The 9,074-nt window shown below is 36.5% G+C and overlaps 1 pseudogene; it reads right to left on the bottom strand.

Annotated features, from left to right (window-relative positions):
- Window positions 1–2,293: 2,293 nt before the first annotated feature.
- Window positions 2,294–6,269, bottom strand: LOC122332728 (annotated as a pseudogene).
- Window positions 6,270–9,074: the final 2,805 nt, after the last annotated feature.

Genomic DNA, 9,074 nt, shown 5'->3' with positions numbered 1-9,074 from the left:
ATGAGAGAGATCTGAACATGTACTGATCAGTCTGCTCTCTAATGAGCTAGTTGAATATCTCCGCCATCTTGGACTTTGGTCGAGCGAGTGTGTGCATAGGTACTTCTGGTTGTACTAAAAGCCAGTGCAGAGAACCCTGAGGAATTCAAATATTGCCTTCTATTTTAAAATATTTATAATATCACTTCACATGCAATTAAGATCTACACTGCTATTAGTACTATACTATGAATGTTAGGCAGTACATTTGAAAGTTCTAGGCAAATTTTGTATGAAGTTTCCCTTACAGCAAATGCGAAAGAAGCAAGACCGGAACTAAGTATGCACACACTTGTCTTGCCGAAGCTCATCGATGCCATCTTGTGCACCAATGCAGTCCAATGCACTTTAAGTTGGACACTATGGAAAACCAAGCCATAGGCATACTAGACGTAGGTTTGCACAGAACTGTTGAGATATTCTGTGCAGGATTGTGGCATCTTTCAAATATTGATTGATTACTATGGTGAATGACGTCAAATCAGATCGCTACAATATGGCGGACGGCTTTAATATCATGGACCATAGAACCAGTTGCCAATGATGCATCTAGGTATATATATATATATATATATATATATATATATATATATATATATATATATATATATATATATATATATATATATATATATATAAAGGGTGGGTTTATGACCTGTACTGCAGCTATCCACCATGTGTACCCACATGCGGTGAAAGCAGTGTGTGAAAGCAACCCTTAAAAGGCTACATTACTGGTGTCGTTTTGTTTTCAAACAAAAATGAATCCTCGTCCATACTGACATTTCCACTGACTTTTCAGATAGGCTACTAAACAACCCTGCACATTATAACATAATGCCCCATAAGACAATAAATACAATTTAAATTCTGAATTTACTCAAAGCTTACTTCAAACCACCACCAAGTGTTTGTAACAACTTCTGATTGCAGTCTAACATGTGTTTTGGTCATGTAAAGTTGCTGAAAAATATTATTTCTGTATTATGACTGTATTTTCTATAATATAGACATTATAGAAAATACAGTCAGACATCTTGAAGCTCCTAATGTTAGTAAATCTGTGGAAATTATAATTCTGCCTGAGTGTCAGGGTGTGGTTTAGCATGAAGGAGCACTCGATAAAAATAAATGAACTTAAATAGTTGTAATCCTCTTCAAACGGACAAAACAATAATATGCAGGCAGAACAAAAACCACACGTAATAACCTCCACGATCGGACAAACTGAATACAAACACACAGGACTTAAATATACAACGTGAATGACTAAATTAACAAGAAACAGCTGAAGACAATAAAGACAATTAACTAAAGGTCACATGGGACACATGGCACACAACAAAAACAACAACAAAAGAGTCCAAAACCGAAAACTATTTGAACTTAATTAATACTATTTAATTATGTAACTATTTTTTGAGTTGATGTAATCTTGTTAAAACTGATTTCATAAAATGGGTTTCAAAAAAGGTATCGCTCAGGAACTGGTATCAAACTCAAAGTATCTGTATCAATATAAATTTTTTTAATGATACTCAGTCCTGCAATGCAAGATTTTTGTGTTTACAGATGTAATTGACTGCTTGTGTGCTTGCTCAGATATTGATTTTGGATCATTTTTGGTCCAAAAAGTTACAAACTGGAGCTTTTATAATTAGACTTGCAGTATAATCAATCATTTAAATTATATTCTGTCTTAACTATATATGCTGCAAAATTCTAAAAGCGAATTGACACTCAATCTTTTAAATATATTTATATATATTTAAAATAAATAAGAATTCCATATATTGAACACACATGATTCAATATGGTTATTTTTTTTATTATTTTTATTGCTGAGGCTGCATTGAGACAAGATTAACAACAGAGCAAACATGATTAGTTTCAAAGGTAAGAATGTAGAATGTAGATAAGAATGTAGAATTTAAGATAAAACCAAAATGTCTCTACGATATAATTAATATAACTTAGACATGGACACTTCATTGCATATTATATATCAGGCATGATCATAATCTGCAGAGGAATTAATTACTAATTCCATATCCCACTCTTACAGAACAAAGAAAAATTGCTAATCAAGAGAATGAACAAACGCTGAAATTTAGAGAAAAGGTACCACAAATACCACAGTCAAGCTGTTTGTAAATTATTCATGTGAAATACAGATTGGAAAGCGGAACTGTTACAGGTAGTCAACAACTTTCTTCCCAGTGTATATTTTCTCTGTTTTAGTTATTTGCTTGATTTAACAGTGCTGTTTGACGACAATGTTGGCGAACCCATGCACCTGAGTGAGCTGAGGACAATTGAATGATGCCAGGAGTTTCTGTGGGCCATGACATTTGGGAATAAACTTCTCCGTCAGGCACACTGTGGCATGTCCTGCAATATCACTGTAAAAGAAATAAGGATTATTAAATACTATTTACACTTACAAATGCATTTTTAAATATTTTGTTTTAAACATTTTTAAAGTACAAAATAAAGCAACAATCATGCTTAATTAAGTGACCAATTAATTAAGTTAATTTTACCCATAGTTAACAACTCTGGCATGCTGCAGTCCAAGTCCCACAAAGCGGAATACAGTGTTCTTCAGGACACAAGGCAGTGGATTCTGGAAAGTGATTTTGATTGGCACTTCTTGACCCAAGACAGCATCACAAACAGGCTGAGAAGAACCACATACAAGACAATTTAGCACTAAATGACTTCAAGCAATCAAAAGTTTAAGCAGTTGAACTGTAATTTTAAACTCACGGCGATAACAAGGTCTGGTGTGCGCAGTCTGAAGTTGTACTGGGTGGCCAGAACCTGCTTAGTCTGAGCCACATGTCCAAAGAGGTTGAGCATCAGTGAGGCATGATCCACCAGGTGTTCCTTATACTCGTCATAACTCAAGGTCCAATCTATAGGTCTGCCTATTTGTGGGGAAACAAGACTAAAACTGAACAAGTTTTTTTACCCGTAAACTACACTATACCAACCAGGTGGTCTCATATATTGCAACTTTCACAAAACTTTATAATTTCTCACATTCAGAAGGCTTGAGCTCAATGCATGTCTGGTCTTTCTTCAGGAAGGTCTTCCTGACTCCCGTGTAGTACATGGCTGCAGCCTGGCTGTAGAGGGTGACGCTACGAGGTGAGCTGCATTTGTTTTTCAGATTGATGCAAAGCACAGCATCTTTGCCCACACATGGTCCATCCCCTTTCAGGTTGACTTCACAGACAACATCCTCAGCACAGGGCAGTGGGTATGTGCATCTCTTGGAGCCATGACGAAGAGCTGTTTCCAAAGCAGTGCACTTCTCAGAAGAACCTGATCAATGAAAATAGAAGGAAAATTTAGAGAGGGATGAATCACAAGAGAGATGCCAGCCTTCATTATTTTTTATAAGCACCATGGTTCAAAGTGTTGTAATGGTATGGTTTTTACCAAGTGGATGTTTGTAGAGGTTTGTGATATCTATACGTTGATCTGAGCCAACAGCCTTGGTGCTGATGCAGTGACCTACTACATCCTTCTCAACATGGACAACACCAAATGTACCATTGTTTTTCTTTTGCCAGTAAACTTTATCATTGTTCACCTAGAACACACAGAGACAAACAGGAATCACAAGGGATTATATGTTAATTTCTGTATGATGGAATGCTAAATTAAAGGAATTATCGTACTTCAGCAAAGAGGAAGGGCACATCATGCTTCAGGAAGGTCTGTCCTGTGCGGATCGCAGCAACTGAGGTGGGACCACAACGGAGAAGCCCTGGCTGGTGAGTTGAGGAGTAGAATCAACCACCTGCCAACCTCCAAAACCAGATGGCAGGTCTGGCCGAGTCATCCAGGCCTCATTCCACACGTGGTAGTTCCTGCATGAAAGAGAAGATGAAAGAAATGGAACTTCATGCACATTCAGAAGAAAAACTAGGACATCGCAAATGGTAATGACACATACCAGATTGAATCACGGTTCATGTGATCGATCAGCTGGAATTTCTCATCCAAATAGACGTCAGATGTCAAACAAACATCAGTGTCATGAGCAGAGCAGAAGTTTGAAACTGGACGAGAAGGAATTCCCAAACACCTCAACACTACGAGAAAAAGAAGAAGAATATAAGTACAATACATCTACAATTATAAAACATTTTATGTTACATTCCTCGTCTGTAGGAACTCTTACATGTGTTGGTGACTCCAGCAAAGGCCAAGCTCTGTCCATATTTGACAGGTATTCCACCAGATTTGTGGTACTGTTTCAGGATGGCACTGCTGCTGCACCAGGATGTCGGAGCAGTTCCATCTCCATAGCAGTTTGACCAGTTACCCACCAGCACTCCACAGTCTTTGTTGGCAATGACCTGATAAGCAAATATGATTAAAACAATTTACTTTGATCACAGGAAGTTTCATGCAAAAGTACCACACTAGAAGAGAACAAATCAGATCCTTTTAAAGTCTTTCCATCATTAAATGATGCTGCTGATAAAAAGAAAATGAAGACTCACCATGTCAGACAACACTCTGGAAATGTTAATGGGATTTCCCCATCCTAAGCAAGGTGTGCAGCTCTTCTCCAACACATACATACATGCAGGCAAGATTCCCTCCTCAAACTAAGAATCAGACAGAAGAGAGAGGATATTAGAGACTCATGCTCTTTTGTGTTTTAAAATGTTGTATTGTAAAGGTTGTTCAGTGGAATTCTCTTTCAGATGCCTCATCCAGGAGTAACCACAACTAGGTTCCAGCACTTTTAATTGCACAACCTTGTAACATAGGATCTGGTAGAGTATTTTTGTGCCTTTTTCTTGTCACATCAATGAGTTCACAGTGTAACTAATTTGGCACTTTTCTAACAAATTAGTGAAAGTTTAGGTCTTACTTGACCAAAGTTCCATGTTCTGCAGCCAATCTGCTGCTTAGTTCCATAGTAGATTTTGCCCATATCATTCAGCACATACTCAGCTCTCTCTGCCTCATCACTCAGGTACACACAGTCATCTGATTAAGAGAACATTTAACTTTAAATGGAACAGATTCATTAAGTTCTTTCCACATTCTGTTTAATTGTTATACATTCAGGTTTCAGAATTAGATAAAACACATACCTTTACACCAGGGGTTGAACAGCATGTAAATGTCATTTTCAGGAACACAAGGTAAAGTGAATCTTCCTCCTGGACAGTGTGTCACAACACTGAGCTGGTATCGTCCAGCACAAGCAGTCGGAACAGAGTGCACACACAGTTTGATTCGGTTTTGTCCTTTTTCCACAATCTTTGCCCCCCAGCAATCTTTCTTGAATTCTTCCACTATTGGAACGATCACATAAGTGCCATCCCGGATGGATGGGATGTGACCTGTGAAACATACAAAAGAACAAGATATTTCAATGATGGTAGAAATGTTGGTTTAGCTCCTCACATGTTCCTCCTCTACATACTTTATCTGAATGTCCTTTGTTGTCGTAGGTCATATAGAAACTAACCTAGTTTGAGCTCCAGGTGAAGCTTGTCACAACTGGGATTGAATGGACGGCAAAGATCAACCCACATATTGAAACACTGTCCTCTGCGGACGATGAGACGATCATCAAGGAAACAGTGTGTGTGATGCTCCTGACGATTCTGTCCAGTCCTGCATTTGAGAAGGTCAACCTTACTCACCTGGAGGACAGCATCTGAGAAAATGAAAAAAGCAGAAAACGGGTAATCAATTATCAAACGGATCATTGTTATGAGTAAGAATAATTCCTATTATGCATTGCGGGACCAAGATCTGTAACTCTTACCACTGCCTTCACAAACCCGTTTGCTTGTGCAATCATCCATGCATTCCTTGATGACGACTTCTCTATTCTCGTAATCACGGCATGGAGTGACGAAACCATAGGGATTAGTGTATGGAGTGGTGCAAGGAGCAACATGTGGAGTAGCAAATGTAGTAGCATACGGAGTAGTGCAAGGAGTAACACATGGAGTGGCGTATGGAGTAGTGCAAGGGTTAACACATGGATTTACATATGGGTTCACGTAAACATTTGCCCAGGGGTTACCAGATAGGTTTGTGCATGGGTTAGCACAAGGGTTTGAGCATGGGTTAGCACAAACCGGTGTGTAGCATGCTCCTTTCCAGCTGTTCTCTGGCTGCAGATTAATACGTGGGAAGCGACCAATGGTGCAGTGGTTTTTGCATGGGTTGTTGACGAAAGGCATCCTGTGTAATAAAGAAGTTTTTGTAGAATAATAGTAAAAAATACAACATTATCATTGTTTGCTCATGCACAAGTTCAGGTGGATGATTTATAATCTTTTTCAAGCTACTTTCATTAGATAGCATTTTACCTTTATCAGACAGTCTACTTCTTGTTGTGGTTTATTAAAATGACATAAAATCATTACTTACATGTTTTAGTCCTTGTCCTGGTTATTAACAAGTACCTGAAGAGTTGATTTACTGAAGCAAGTGAAGTCCTGCTTTGACCAGCTTATCCATCCACTGCAGCCCTTGATATATATATACTCAGTGTCCATCTCCACCCCATCCACATCTCCGCAAAGGATTTTCGGTGAGTGACATAATTCAATTTCAATGTTCAGTTTCATGGAATTAAGTCAAATTAATGTCTTAGTTTAATTGTTTTAGACTGACAGAGTTGTAATTGAGAAATTCCAGAGTAAGGAGAGAAAGCTTATTTATAATGATGACAAAATACTAATACCAAACTAGTCATGGCAAGGTCATTGGTTTAATTCCGAAATAATCCTTTAAAAGGTTCAAATGCATATTTAATTAAAGGAATAGTTAACTAAAAAAATGTTATTCTTTTATAATTTGTTCACCCTTGAGTAGTTTCAAACCTATATGAATTTCTTTGTTCTGCTAAACACAAAGGAAGATATCTTGAAAAAAAAGTCTGCAACCAATCTATTTTGGGTCACCATTTACTTTCATAGTAGGAAAAAAATACTATGGAAGTCAATGGTGACCCAAAACAGCCTGGTTACAAACTTTCTTCAAAATGTGTTCCTTTGTGTTCAGCAGAACAAAAAAATTCATACAGATTTGGAACTACTCAAGGGTTAAATCTTTTAAATATTGACAGAATTTTTATTTTTGGGAGAACTATTCCTTTAATTATACTATTCTCTTTTAATATAATTTCTGTATATTTTTATATTTTTTTGCAGTTTCACTATACATTTCTACTTTTTTTTTGTTATATCCATTATAGGTAAAGGCAGACATTCTTACAACTTGGAAAATTCTTCTTGGAAAATGATCTATTTAATTGCAAAACATGATCATTTGCTACTTAAAGTTTAAAAATATTATTTTAGCGAAATAGTCATAACATAGTTTTTACTAGTGCACCAATTTTTTTAGGGCACATACAATACATTGGTTTATAACTGTCATGCAGTTTCAGAGTTTTAAATATTTACCAAAATGCATAGCAACAAAAAAAAAAAATATGACACATTTGGTGACACCATGTTATACGTGGCATTAATTAGGGCAGTAGAACAGATTAACTCCTCTTGAACTGATAGCTGTACATGTGAGCCATCATTACTATGTGTTTCAGGTTAGTATAGTATGTGTTAATGCACTGGGTGTGTACTAGTCCTACTTAAGTAATTAATTCAGTAATCATTCATTGTAAAAGGTATGTATAGTTTCATGTCTTGCTCTGACAGCATCAACTAATTTCACTCAAGTCATGTAAAGTCATTGTTCATCGGCAATATTGTTATAAACAGAGAGGAATGACTTCATACATCAAGGCGAAAGTGCTATTATTAGGGTATAAGTAATGCAACCCAAATTCTAGAAATGTTGGGATGTTTTTTAAATTTGAATAAAATGAAAACGAAAATATTTTCAAATCGGATAAGCAACTATTTTATTCACAATAGAACATAGATAACATAACAAATGTTTAAACTGAAAAATTTTTATGCACAACGTTTTGTACATTTTTATGCACAAAATTAGCTCAATTTAAATGTGATGGCTGCTACAGGTCACGACGGGGCTTGTTTACCATGGTGTACATCTTTTTCAAAACAGTTTGAAGACGTCTGGGCATCAATCTTATGAGTTTCTGGTGTTGAGATTTGGTCCTGTTTCTTTGTCTGATATAGGTTTCCAGCTGCTAAAGAGTTTGTGCTCATCTCTAACATATTTTTTGTTTAATGATGTGCCAAATGTTCTCTATAAGAGAAAGATTGATACTGCAGTCTTTCATACTTTCTGGACCTTGACAGAGAATTATTTGGCAGTCAATGGGACAGCCTCGTGGTTTTCATCCAAAAATATCCAAAATTGTGTTCCGAGAGCTTTTACGAGTTTGGAACAAAATGGGGGTAAGTGATTAATGGCAAACATTTCATTTTGGGGTGGAGTAACTCTTTATTTGGTAGTTAGCTGTTCCCCCCAGCTGAATTTAACCCATTATTGCCCCCAAGACAACTTTGAGAACTTTAGCAGGCATCAAAATTAAAATGAGCTCATTTAGAGGATAAAAGTGTAAAGGTGTAACAAATTGACAAAGTGTGAAGCTACTTATTTTCTTCTTCTCCTCCTCCTTTTTTCATATTTTAATGAGATTTTGAATATCAGGTTTTCAGTGTGGAATTTTGGACCACAATTTATCTGTATCACTTCAATAGATTTATGTGAGTGACACAAAATTAAATGTTAATGCTTACATTTATTGGCCAACCCACTGCCTACAGAATATGCACCTGCTGTAAATGACAAAGAGACGGGTGGGATTCTATATTAATTTTATCATTTGACTGTTATTGCTACATGCAGTAGGCACACTCCATTTTTGATTATTAGAAGTGCTGGGTAGTAACTGATCACATATAATCTGGATTATAAAATCAGGTTCCAAAATGTTAAGTAAAATTTTTAATTAAATGCTCATAATAAGACCACAGTTACTTTTCTATTAATTACATGATAACATATCTACGCAATAGCAATAAATGATTAATTTGCAACTTTCC

This window comes from Puntigrus tetrazona, unplaced genomic scaffold (assembly GCF_018831695.1).
Source record: "Puntigrus tetrazona isolate hp1 unplaced genomic scaffold, ASM1883169v1 S000000148, whole genome shotgun sequence".
Classification (NCBI taxonomy): domain Eukaryota; kingdom Metazoa; phylum Chordata; class Actinopteri; order Cypriniformes; family Cyprinidae; genus Puntigrus; species Puntigrus tetrazona.
The sequence above is the reverse complement of the archived record's forward strand: the minus strand, read 5'-3'. Positions and strand labels throughout refer to the sequence as shown.